The 12,723-nt window shown below is 42.4% G+C and overlaps 1 pseudogene; it reads right to left on the bottom strand.

The window, feature by feature from the left end:
- The window catches only part of LOC144326332 (inositol polyphosphate 5-phosphatase OCRL-like), a 262,522-nt pseudogene extending 251,209 nt beyond the window's left edge, over positions 1 to 11,313 (bottom strand).
- Between the last annotated feature and the right edge of the window lie 1,410 nt (positions 11,314 to 12,723).

Below are 12,723 nucleotides of genomic sequence, written 5' to 3'. Positions count from 1 at the left end.
GCTTCCCCTGGGGCGCACTTCCCATCCTGGAGCGGCTGGGGTGGGAGCGCTCCCCACCCCCCTTTCCAGACTCTCCTCGTTCTTCTTCTTCATGCCTCGGGTGTTTTCCTGAGTGTATCTGCAGAACAACCCTCTGTGAGGGAGGCTAAGCTGGCCCAAGGACTGGCCCAAGAACTGGCCCAAGGTAGCTCAGCCAAGTTGCCAAGGCTAGCATTTACGACCGCACATCCTTTCCCCTCAGATGATAAAGCCGGGATGAGTCATGCTAGCAGCCTCTGGCCTTGATGGGCTTTGAGGCAGCCCAGCCCCCTTCTCTGCAAGCAGGCTGCCTCCTGGGAGGAGCAGCACTTTTCTGATGGGACAGAAGCGCACGACTTCCCCCTCCCACTTGCTGCCCGCCCCAGTCTTTCTCCGCCGGCTCAGTTTAGTGCGCCAAGCGGCTCATCCCAGGTGGGAATTCGGGTAGCGCTGCTTGCAGAAGGAGAAGTGGCTGGCACTAGCGGACACTCCCATTGTTCTTCTCAGGTAGGACTTCCGGGATCCAGACGAATGTTTTACCAAAAAGTATGGCTCCACTACTGATTTCCCATTTAAAGGATGGCAAAAAGACCTAAGTCTGGAGGATAGGTGAAAAAACCCACAAATTACATTTAAAGTTCTGTGAGATGCAAAGGAAAGCTTGTGTTTTAAACTTGCATTTTACAGCTTGTTGCTTGGTTCCGGTTAACGGAATGGGGGATATTGAGAAAGAAGGGACTTGGAATTAGAAGGTTAGGATTTCAGGGTTAGATGGCTTGGATATTTGTGGTAGATCAAGTCAGAGTAAATGCGCACCTTGAGAACCACTGTATTAGATGTGTGTGGCGTATTAAGAATCTGAAAATAGATATAAAGTTAGTTTATACACAAAGACTCTAGTTTGGGTTTCACCAGAAGACACTTTTTATCGACAAAAGGGTGACGGATAAAGAGAAATGGTTAATCTATTGAGAGTTCTTAAAGTGGAAACGGGGAGATTGTAAAATTTAAACAAGGGGTTTCTCTTTTACACTTAATAAAAGAGAGTTGGGGTGTTGTTTATGGGTTCTTTTTCCGAGGGGGGTGGGTTGCTGTTGCTGATGTTAATTTTTTTCCTCTTTAGTTTGGATTATATGAATCTTATTATTTATGTGAATTTTTTTTTCAATTTCGTTGTGTACTTTTTGATATTTTGTTCATTGTTTACGACTAGTTTTGTTATGTTTGCAGTTATCTAATATTTTATTTTTCTTGTAAGCTGCCTTGCACATGGTTTGAAATTTGGAAAGGCAACATACAAATAAATAAATGATTGATTGATTGATTGATTGAGAGATTCTAGTTGGAAATGAAGACTGGGGTATGGAAGAGTGTGAGACGGGTTTTGAGATACAATTGTGCACATCATGTGATATCAAAAATGTACAAACTTTTGTTGAAATGGAAGAGGAACAGATTAAAAAGTGCATGATTAAAGAGGCAGGATTTTCTATTTTTTTGGTTATATTGTACAGTTGGAATAGTGGTAACATAGGTGGACTAAAGAGTTAAAATATACATTGAGTTATGACTTAAAATAGACTTTTAAATATATATATATTTAAGTACTGTTGGTATCTAACTCCCGAGAAGTTATTTAGAATACATGAAAACATACCAAATGTTTGTTGGAAATGTCAAGAAGATGAAGGGACATTTTCTCGTGCTTGGTGGACATGTGAAATAGCTTAAAACATCTGAGATACAAATACATACATTGTTTTTGAAGGTTCCTATTCAACTGTTGGGACTTACCGATATACAGAAAGCCTTTCCTGACTATAGCGCTGCAGCAGCTCCCAGCCAAGTGCTAGGAAATGTTCCCCAGCAGATGCCATGCTGGGAGGTCCTGCACCAATGGGTTTTTCAAGTATTCAGAGAAATTGTGGATTTTAGGACTTAGAAATGGGTCAGTAGCTTCATTTGGCACTGCCAGAAAAGACTGCCCCTTCAAATTCTGTTTCTAACACGTACAATGATTTAATAATAATAATTTTTATTATTTCTACCCCGCCCATCTGGCTGGGTTTTCCTAGCCACTCTGGGCGGCTTCCAGGAAAAGATTAAAAATACATTAAAACATCAGTCAGAAGGCCCTCAGCGCTGGACCTCAGTGTCCGGGCTGACTGATGGGGCTGTATTGAAGCACAATAGGGGGTGGCGTAGGGACTTTGCACAGGTGATCGATGGTCAAGAAAAGGCAACCTTTGTGCTGTTTTATGTCAGGAGTTGGGAATTCTAGAAGTAGTACTCCTTTTTGCACGTTCTTATTTATTTTTTTAAAAGATATTTATTAGGGTTTAACAAATCCAGAAAAAAGAAAAACATACAATAAAAGGTTACAAAACTTCAAAAGTAGACAAAAAAAAAGAGGAAAGAATACAGTAAAAAAGAAAAAGAAAAAAACAACAACAATACATCAAAACATTAAGAAAAAAACAAAAACATTTAAAAGGCAATAACATTTAAAGAAGAAAAAAGAAAAAAGAGCCAGTATTTTCATGTCCTTATCTTTCGTTTGCTTATTTCCTTGACTTCCTCACACCTCCCTTTTTGTATTCTAGTTCAATTAGTTGTTTCAGCAAGTCCTTTCCCTCTTTCTCAAATTTAGTTCCATAATTTATCTTAACGCAATTTAGCCTTAAATTTTACACCTTTACCCATAATCAATCTATGCTTACCTGATTCTTAATAACATTTCTACTAAAGCCATATAACTTCTTTCCAGCATCCTTCTAACATTCATTAATTTTACAATATTTCTGTAAATATACTTTAAATTTTTTCCAATCTTCTTCCACCAACTCTTCTCCCTGGTCTCGGATTCTGCCAGTCATTTCCGCCAGTTCCATATAGTCCATCAGCTTCATCTGCCATTCTTCCCGGGTGGGTAGATCTTGTGTCTTCCAATACTTTGCAATGAGTATTCTTGCTGCTGTCGTAGCATACATAAAAAAAGTTCTATCCTTCTTTGGCACCAATTGGCCGACCATGCCCAGGAGAAAGGCCTCTGGTTTCTTCAAGAAGGTATATTTAAATACCTTTTTCATTTCATTATAGATCATTTCCCAGAATGCCTTAATCTTTGGGCATGTCCACCAAAGGTGAAAGAAAGTACCTTCAGTCTCCTTACATTTCCAACATTTATTATCAGGCAGATGATAGATTTTTGCAAGCTTGACTGGTGTTATGTACCACCTATAGATCATTTTCATTAAATTCTCTTTTAAGGCATTACATGCCGTAAACTTCATACCTGTGGTCCATAACTGTTCCCAGTCAGCCATCATAATGTTATATCCAACATCTTGTGCCCATTTAATCATAGCAGATTTCACCGTTTCATCTTGAGTATTCCATTTCAACAGCAAGTTATACATTCTTGACAAATTCTTAACTTTAGAGTCTAATAATTCTGTTTCCAATTTTGATTTTTCCACTTGGAAACCTATTTTTTTTATCCACATTATATACCTCCATTATTTGATAATAATGGAGCCAGTCTCGCACTTTATTTTTTAGTTTTTCAAAACTCTGCAATTTTAGTCTGTCTCCCTCTTGTTCCAAAATTTCACAATACTTCGGCCATTTGGCCTCCATATTGAGTTTTTTTCTGAGCCTTTGCTTCCATTGGTGATGTGATGGGATGATGAGCTGCTTGTGCGTAAAATCCTAGTCCCTCAGAGTTTGATCAAATCCGCAAACCTCTGCCTACGACGGACGCTCAAGCATGGCTCCGTCAGTCGCTAGCAGAATCCGAAAGTGGGCGCTTACGGAATCTCTTCCAGCATAAAAGCTCCTTAACGGAAACACGTCTTCTGGACTCTCGGCGCGACAGTTTCCGGCGAGGAGTGGGTGTCCCTATAGGAGGTCTTGAAACCTCCCCACTGTTTTCGCTGGAAGTGTCTCTGAGCCATCCCTCCGACTCACTTTCCCTTGGAGTTCCTTCTCTCCCCCTGCTGGTTCCCTCTTCAGCTGCTAAGTCTCTCTCAACCTCAGTGAGCCCTTCCACCTCCTGTCCTTCCGATGGCAGTTCCCTGACAGGTGACAACCATCTTGGGGTTTTACTTTCTAGCAAATCCTTATATCTTACCCAAACATTAAACAGTGCTTTTCTAAAAATATGGTTTTTGAACGCTTTATGTGCTTTAACCTTGTCATACCACAGATATGCATGCCAACCAAATACATTGTTAAAACCTTCCAAATCCAACACGTCTGTGTTTTCAAGAAGCATCCATTCTCTCAGCCAACAAAATGCGGCTGATTCATAATAAAGTTTAAGGTCTGGCAGGACAACTCCACCTCTTTCTTTGGCATCTGTTAATATTTTAACTTTTATACGAGGCTTCTTGCCCTGCCAGACAAATCTAGAGATATCTCTCTGCCACTTCTTGAAACAGTCCATTTTATCCAAAATTTGTTTGGATGTTTGAAACAAAAATAATATTCTTGGCAATACATTCATTTTAATCACAGCAATTCGACCTAGCAACGATAGCTTCAAATTTGACCATACAGTGGTGCCTCGCAAGACGAAAAGAATCCGTTCCGCGGTTCTCTCCGTCTTGCGGTTTTTTCGTCTTGCGAAGCAAGCCCATTAGCGGCTTAGCGGATTAGCGCTATTAGCGGCTTAGCGGGCTTAGCGGATCAGCTGATAAGCGGCTTAGCGGCTTAGCGGATCAGCTGTTAAGAGGCTTAGCGGCTTAGCGGATTAGCTGATAAGCGGCTTAGCGGCTTGGGAAAAAGGGGGGGGAGGAAAAAAAACCTGCAGGAACTCGCAAGACATTTTTGTCTTGCGAAGCAAGCCCATAGGAAATTCGTTTTGTGAAGCACCTCCAAAACGGAAAACCCTTTCGTCTAGCGGGTTTTCCGTCTTGCGAGGCATTCGTCTTGCGGGGCACCACTGTATTTCTAAATCCTGTTTCACTTCCGTCCAACATTTTTCATAAAGGTAAAGGTAAAGGTACCCCTGCCCGTACGGGCCAGTCTTGACAGACTCTAGGGTTGTGTGCCCATCTCACTCAAGAGGCCGGGGGCCAGCGCTGTCCGGAGACACTTCCGGGTCACGTGGCCAGCGTGACATCGCTGCTGTGGCAAGCCAGAGCCGCACACGGAAACGCCGTTTACCTTCCCGCTAGTAAGCGGTCCCTATTTATCTACTTGCACCCGGGGGTGCTTTCGAACTGCTAGGTTGGCAGGCGCTGGGACCGAGCAGCGGGAGCGCACCCCAACGCGGGGATTCGAACCGCCGACCTTTTGATCGGCAAGCCCTAGGCGCTGAGGCTTTTACCCACAGCGCCACCCGCATCCCTAACATTTTTCATAGTTATCCTTAAATAAATTCACATTCTTAGCAGTCATATTTACCCCTAAATATTTCACTTTCTTAACCAGTATCAATCCTGTCTCCTTCTGGAACTTGTCTCTCTCAATCTCATTTAGATTTTTCTCTAAAACTTTAGTTTTCATCTTATTCAACTTGAAACCTGCTACCTGACCAAATTCTTGGATCAGTTCTAATACTCTTTTAGTGCTTGATTCTGGCTCCTGTAAAGTCAATACCAAATCATCAGCAAATGCTTTTAATTTATACTGTTTGGCTCCCACTTGGATACCTTTTACCAATTGGTCCCTTCTAATGATATTTAGCAAAACCTCCAGGACCGATATAAAAAGCAATGGAGAGATTGGGCAACCTTGTCGTGTGCCTTTCTCAATCTTAAATTCTTCCGTAACTACATTGTTCACAATTAATTTAGCCTTTTGTTCTGAGTAAATTGCACCTATACCGTTTCCAAAACCTTGACCAACCCCCATCCCCAATAAATTCTTTTTCATAAAACTCCAGGAAATATTGTCGAAGGCTTTCTCCGCGTCCACAAAGATCAGAACTGCTTTAGTATTAATCTTCACTTGTAACTTTTCTAAAATATTAATTATATTCCTCGTATTGTCAGACAAATGTCTGCCCGTGAGAAAGCCTGCTTGGTCTTTATGAATTTCTTCTGCTAACACCTTTTTCAATCTTCTAGCCAAAATATCTGCAAATTTTTTATAATCCACATTAAGCAGTGATATGGGATGGTAGTTCTTAAGCTGCATCTTTTCAGTCTCTGATTTTGGTATAAGTGTGATGTACGCTTCCTTCCACGACTCTGGTGCCCTTTTCCCTTCCAATATTTCATTACAGACCTCCTTTAAAGGTTGTATTAACCATTCTTTCAAAGTTCTGTAATATCTAGAAGTCAGTCCATCCGGTCCTGGAGATTTACCCAATTGCAAATTCTGAATGGCCCCTTCTACTTCCTGTTCCGTTATTTTGTAATCCAGCATTGATTTATTTTCTTGGGAAATTTTTTGTAGTCCATTTATTTTCAAGAATTTATCAATGTCCATTTCATTCTGCTTTTCTTGTGTATATAGTTGTTTAAAATACCTCTGAAAACACTTTCTGATTTCCACTGGATTCTGTATATTCTTTCCTTCCACTTCCAGATTCGTGATAGTATTTAATTTTTGTCTTTTTTTCAATTGCCAAGCCAACAATTTCCCGCACTTATTTGCCGATTCAAATGTCTTTTGTCTCATCTGTTTAATCTTCCATTCTATTTCCTGATTCATCATTTTCATGTATTGTACTTGATATAGCTTTATTTTTTTCAAAATCTCCTGAGACTTTGGTTTCACCCTCAGTTTCTTCTCTCCTTCCTTTATTTTTTCCAAAATTTTGTCTTTTTTCTCATTTTGCATTCTCTTCTTAATTGCATTCTGCTGTATCAAAAATCCTCTCATAACGGCTTTACTTGCGTCCCAAATTACTCTTTTTTCAACAGTAGTGTTCATGTTTATCTCAAAATAGTCTCTCAAAGTTTTCTGGGCCTTTTTAGTAAATTCATCATTCCTAAACAAAGAGTCATTCATCCTCCATCTAAAGGAACCAGTTGGCATCAGTTTTAATTCCATCTTCACAGCATTATGATCAGAGCAGGTCTTAGGGCAGATTTCAACTTTGCTAATCTTTGGGGCCAGCCCTCTAGTTACCCAAATTTGGTCAATTCTTGTCCATGTCATTTTAGCCTCAGAATAGAAAGTTCCCTCTCTACCCAGAGGATTCTTCATTCTCCAAGTGTCAATTAAGTCCATGTTTTCAGTCATCTCAAAAAATGTTTTTGGTAATCTTCCATCCTTAGTAATTATTTGTCTTTGCGCCTTGTCCATATTTGTGGATACAACACCATTCATATCTCCCATCAGAATCATATTGTAGTCCAAATAGTCCATCAAAATTTCATGTAGCTTTTTAAAGAATTCCGATTTCCCTTCATTTGGTGCATAAACGCCTATTATCAAAAATTTATCTCCTTGTGTTTGGATTTCAATTGCTACAAATCTTCCTTGCTCGTCTTTAAAGATAAATTTAGGTGATAGACTCTCCTTTGCATAGAGGACTACTCCTCTTTTTTTAACTTTATCCGATGAAATAAATTCTTGGCCTAATTTTTTGTTACTCAGTAGCTTCCTGTGTAACCTTGTCACATGTGTTTCTTGTAAACAAATCAAGTCCAATTGCTCTTTTTTCAACAAATGAAACACTCTCCTCCTTTTTTCCGAGCTGTTCACTCCATTCACATTCCAGCTCAAGGCCTGCAGCGCCATCCTGTGGCTACTTTGGTGCTCCCCCGACTGCCCCCAGAGCCTGCTCCTCTTCTGTTGGTGGTAACACTGGTTCGTTAACAGGGGAGTGCAGTCCAAAAGACAATGCTGAAATGTCCAGGGTACCCTTACTTGGTGATGTTTTCTCCCGAACTCTTTGCTCCAATCCTCTGCCTGGTGATCCTCTTTCCGATATTATTGGCTCTTTTCCAATTCCCTTCTGTAGGTCTTCTTCGTAGTTATACAGGAACTTTGTTTTATCTTCTACTGATCTTATCTTTATTTTCCTTCCTTTAAAACTAAAGGATAGGCCTTGAGGAAATTCCCACCTGAAGTTAATTTTATTCCTTCTCAACAGATCCACCAGATCTCTGAAATTAAATCTCAAATCCAAAAGGTATTTAGGGATGTCTTTAAATATCTCCACTCTAAATTGGTGTATTGCCAAGGCCTCCTCGTAATGCCAACTCAAGATTTTATCCCTCTCTTCTTTAGATCGGAGTGTAATCAAACAGTCTCTTATTCTGTTCTTCTCCTTCTTCCCTCCTCTTCCAAGCCTGAAGGCTCTCACAATTTTAAACTCCTCTTTTTGCAGATCCCGGTTCCAGAAGGCTGCAAATTCCTCTGTAAGATAGTCTATCAAAGAGTCTTTTTCTAGTTCAGGTATTCCCGGATTCTCAAATTTGTCTGTTTCTCATTGAGCTCAAACATAGAAAGCATCAACTTCTGGTCTTGTACTTGTTTCCGCACATCTGGGACCTCTGTTTCCAGTTGTGCTACCTTCGCTTCAACTGTAACAATCTTTTCCTTAACTTCCTCTGCAGTCTGTCTAGTTGCATTGGACTCCTTAACTAGTGTCTCTATAGCTTCTGTATTAGAATTAACCTTTTGTTCCAAGCTTTTTATGCTTTGTGTATTTTGGTCCAATTTTTGTGAGTTTTGGTCCAATTTTTTATTCATTTGTTCCAAGGAGTTATTAATTTTACTCAAAACAAGTGCCCAATCTTCTTCCGAAAGCATTCCTCCTTTTGGTTTAGCATGCATTGATGCAGCTGCAGAGGGAACAGGAGGGCCAGATGTAGAAGCTCTCCGAAAAGACTTCCCAGACCTTGTTGTCTCTTCTTGTAAAGAAGGATCTATTTTTTCTTTCCCATCTGCCATAACACTCAAAGCCCTCAAGGTCAGATACAGTCCCAGAGTTTTATCTTTAAGGCTGGAAAATTCCACTCCTTGTAGCAATTTCAAAGTCCTCCTCTAGAGGGAAATGGTTATTATTTATCTTGTATTAGTCCAAAGTATCCTTTTACTCTCTTTTTTTAGTTGCAATAACAAGTTGCGCCGATATAATTAGTATCACCTTAACTTTAACTCAGAAAAGAAAGTTGAAACTTTTAAACCAGGAGAAAATAGTTGAAACAATGTTTCACTCACTGACAGCCAAATGGTCTATTCACAGTCACTGCGGAGCTCCGAAATGCAGCAATTTTAATGGCTGCCGTTCCCAGGTTCCGAGTGGTGAAAAGTTAACTTTTCCCTCTTTTTCTGCAGGCAAATAACGTCCAAAAATCCTCCCCCTTTCCCCCTGCTTCCAAGGGGGGGGCTCGCTATTTTTATACTGGAAATTTAAAGATCAAACATAGTCTTTCAGGCTTTAGTTTAATGTCAAGAAGACGGGGGCGGAAACAGTACTTAAGGATGATCAAGCATTGCCTATGAAGGTCCAGGAGCTTGAAGAAAAACTCCAGCCATTGCCAGCAATACTCCAGGAGCCGCAAGCAAGAGGTATTTTTGAGAATCCTGTCTTCACAAATTCCGGGAACATGGCCCTCCCAGTGTTAAGGTGGGGAGGTGGGGTTGGGAGGTTGCAGATAAGAGTCAAAAGCTAAAAATGTAAAGGCTAATGGAATTCTATTTAAAAATCAAAAGTTGTTGTGGTGATTCAAGTTATAGTGTCAGACAAAAGACAAGATGAAAAAGAAAAGATAAGGAAGAGAGAAAAGACATAGAGAGAAAAAGAAGAAAGAAAGAAAAAGAAAACACAAAAAATCCTACTGAAAATGGTTTGTTTGTTTGTTCAGAAAAGAGAAGGGGGAAAAACACCATTGTAATAAGTAAATAGAAAAAGTGGGGGAAAGTGGGGATGGAAAAGTAGAATTCTTTAATGAGAATTTTTTTAAAAAACTTCATTTGGAGTGGGAACAACCCGCCCCATCTGTGCACCCCAGCGGTCTGTGCATGAGCTAGAAGCCAGCGGCCCAGCCAGCAGCTGACATTGGGAGGTCCAACCAAAGACCTTGCTGGTCCGATATGCTTTTCTCACGCTGCCCTCTGTTGTAAACCAAATCTGCCCTTCGTCCCTTATGGGGTATGCAAGAGCCCGTATAGAGTCCTTAAGTGGGTTCCCTATTGGTAGGAGAAGATAACAGAGGTCAACCAGAGAATATTGAGAAGCAAAGCAGCTAGTAAGCCTGATCTTTATTAAAGCTGTTGCAACAGGGTGCTCCCCTCACACGCAGGAGGAGGGAGGAGGGCCCGCAACAAAGGTGTGCCCACCCTTATATAGACATTTAAAATTGCCCGCCCTGGAGTCCAAGACCACCCCCAGAAACATCATACATACATCACAGAAGGGGTGTAGCCCAAGACCACCCCCCAGATACATCACACCTACATCATAGAAAAGGTGGTCTACAACAGAAATCTGAGTGCGTTGTTTGTCTCCTGTCTGGCAGGTTACCTGTTAATGGTCACTTGATTGGATTACCTGGGGAACCTGGCCAGTCCTCTGAGATGGTAATCACTTAATTCCTGGGACAATGGGAAGGTTCTCTCTCCCTCCTTGGAGAGAAACATTTGGTCAGTTTGGGAGTCAAAATGGTTTCAGGACTGTATTCCTGTGCTGCTCCAGACATGTGGCTTCTATATTTATGCACGTGTTTGCTTGGTCCATTTATGAACATTTATGACCTATCTAATTCTTATAAGACCACCCTCCAGATGCATCTTGAAAGCAGGCTTCTGGCGCAACAGCCCTCCCCAAGCTCGGAGCACTGGGGATGAGGGGCCTGCGGCTCTCCAGAGGCTGCTGGAGCCTGGGGACCACATCTGGAGCGGAAGAGGCGCGCCAAAACTCAACTCCTCACCTCGGTCTGGTTCCTACTTCAGCGAGAACTTCTTGGTTTATGCTGTGTAATTTATTGGTTTCTGCATTCGGAAATGGTGAGCCGCCTTGGGTTCCTTGGCCAGAAAGGCAGTGCGTTACAAATTAAATCATTCAGAAAGCTGGGGAAGGGACCTCCCAGCAAAGTCCCACCAATTCCTGCAAGCCGGTCGACGGGAAATGAGAATGGGGAGTTCAGGTGTGGTCGACCCCCCGTGGCCCGTCGCTCGCCGGACTGGCAGCCACCTTGGGAAGTCCTCTGCCTACCGCTGAGTTTCCTCGGTGCCGCTAGCAAAGATGTTTCCGCCTCTGTTATCTCCACCTCCCCGCGTCTCCAGCAGCCAATGATCGCTCGGGATCGGCCGCCGAAGAGTGAACCAGAAGCGCTTGAGGCTGCGTGCATCGAGGTCTGCGCGCACCCCTGCGCAATTATGCGCCATGCCAATGATGTCCTGATTCCTCGCGTCACTCCTGCTCTCGTGCACATCCTTCCTCTTCTTTTGATTCAGATTTTTGGGCATTGAATTACAAGAGGATCTGTCCTGGAGTGTCAACACAAGGGGGCTTGTGAAGAAGGCGCAGCAGAGACTGTACTTTTTGAGAATTCTAAGGAAAAACCATCTTCCGCAGAAACTGCTGCTTGCCTTCTATCACTGTGCCATTGAGAGCGTGCTCACTTATGGCTTATGTGTGTGGTACGGAAGCTGTACTACCCAGGACAGGATGGGGTTGTGCAGAGTTGTTAAGGCAGCAGAGAGCATTGTTGGCTGCCCACTCTCCACCTTAGAGCAGATTTATGCCACAAGGTGCCATAGGAAGGCACTGGACATAGTAAAAGATCCATCGCATCCTGGTCACTGTCTCTTCGAGCTCCTGCCGTCGGGACGGAGATACAGGACGATGAAGACAAGAACGAGCCGTCTTAAGAACAGCTTCTTCTCCAGAGCGATCTCGGCCCTGAATGGGAAGCCTGGACTTTGAAAGTCATCTAATCTTCCTTGCTGTATTATACTGTATTGTTTTAATTAGTGTTTTTATAGTTGTTTTGATTTTGTGTGGAGTGCCCTACCTGGGTGGATGGAGCAGCCAAGTAATTTCGTTGTCCCCGAGAGGGGGCAATGACAATAAAGATATTATTATTATTATTATTATTATTATTATTATTATTATTATTATTATTATTATTATTATTTTGAGCCCTTTAAGAGCGGCTGGTGTCAGCGCCCCCTCCCTTTCCTCTAGTCCTCCCAAATCACTACACTTTCATGTTGCCTTTTGGCCTCCGTTGTTGAAGGAGCTCTTTTTAAGAGATCTGGGGTGGCATAGTGATTAGTTTGTCAGACTAGGACCTGGGAGAGACCTGGGTTCAAATCCTCCCACTCGGCCTCGAAGCTCCCTGCGTGTGGCATTAGAGGCCAGTCCATGGAAGCCAACTCCTAGGGGTCGAGGTCCCTTTCGCCACCCCCTAATAAAATATTTGGGTGGGACAGTCGATTATGCGGGAAAGGGCTTACCAGCCCTCCCACAATATTTCATACAAGTCCCCCCCCCCCCGGGCCAGTCACTGCTTGTCACTCTAGCCTACCTCACAGGGTTGTCGTTGGGATTAGATTGCGCCACTCTGGACGCCACGTGGATGGCACTTTGAGCTCCTCCGAGGAAAAGAGGGGATATAAATGCACTGAATGAATGAATAAATAGCACCCGACCAGGGGTGTCGTGTTGAAATGTGTGCCTCTCCTTCTCTTTCCTTCCCTTTTTCGTGCGCCCATTTGCTCCACGCAGAATAATAGAAGAACAGAAGAACGTGGGGCAGTTGCCTTTTGCCAAGTCAGAGACTCCTGGTCTAT

This window comes from Podarcis muralis, chromosome W, assembly GCF_964188315.1.
Source record: "Podarcis muralis chromosome W, rPodMur119.hap1.1, whole genome shotgun sequence".
Lineage (NCBI taxonomy): Eukaryota > Metazoa > Chordata > Lepidosauria > Squamata > Lacertidae > Podarcis > Podarcis muralis.
This window is presented reverse-complemented; position numbering and strand designations above follow the sequence as displayed.